The sequence below is a fragment of the Dipodomys ordii genome, unplaced genomic scaffold (assembly GCF_000151885.1).
Source record: "Dipodomys ordii isolate 6190 unplaced genomic scaffold, Dord_2.0 Scaffold157, whole genome shotgun sequence".
NCBI classification, from domain to species: Eukaryota; Metazoa; Chordata; class Mammalia; order Rodentia; family Heteromyidae; genus Dipodomys; species Dipodomys ordii.
The window spans coordinates 40588-41553 of NW_012267373.1; positions in this window are offsets into that span (position 1 = coordinate 40588).

Genomic DNA, 966 nt, shown 5'->3' on the forward strand with positions numbered 1-966 from the left:
TTGTTTGCCAAGTGTCGTGGTACACCTCTGTAGTCCCAGCATGCCGGGGGAATATCAAGTTCAAGGACAGCTGGAGGTATCCAGAAAGGCCTGTTTCAAACGCCCAAGGAGCTGTGTGTACAGCACTTCCCTAGCGTGCACTTTTCCTCAACCTGAGATTTCTAGAAAAGTCAGTTCCTATCCTTGCATTTTTTATTCTAGTAGCTTCTAAATAATTATGGTATACAGCCAGGCGCTGGTGGCTCCCACCTGTCATCCCAGCGACTCAGGAGGCTAAGAGCTGAGGATCATGACTAGAAGCCAGCCGAGGCAGGAAAAGTCTGTGAGATTCTTATCCCTCCAATGAACCACTCAAAAAGCCAAAAGCAGAGTTGTGGCTCAAGTGGTAGAGCTCCATCCCTGAGCAGAAAAGCTCAGGGACAGCATCCAGGGTCTTGAGTTCAAGACCCACAACCAACCAAAGACTTAAAAAAAGAGAATAATGGCATATTTTCTCAAATTACATTTGGAGAGTGCATAAGGCAAAAGATATAAGTAGCATTTGAACATCTCACGGTCTCATTTGGGGGAGTGTTATTTCATTTATTATAATTATTATTGTTGTTGTTATTAGTATTATTATATTTGTGCTATTGTTATTATTATTGTTATTTTGCCCCCAAGCACCCATAAAGCTTTTGCATTTAAGACCTCATCCTCCAGGTCATTTTTCACATGCAGTATACAAACCAAGTTTCTCAGCCATGGTGAGGTTGCCTTGTCCCCATTCTCCTGATGGTGAGTTTGCTGGGCTTTAACCAGGGCCCGTGTGTGGGCAGCTGACCGCTCTGAGTGCCCCGCCTTACGCCTGGCTGGTTGGAGGACAGCGGGATAGATGCAAAGGAGAACACACGCTTTTAAGTCAAACAACATTCTACACGTGGAGACCAATGGACGCCTTCCTAAAGTCTACCAGGAACTGGAGAA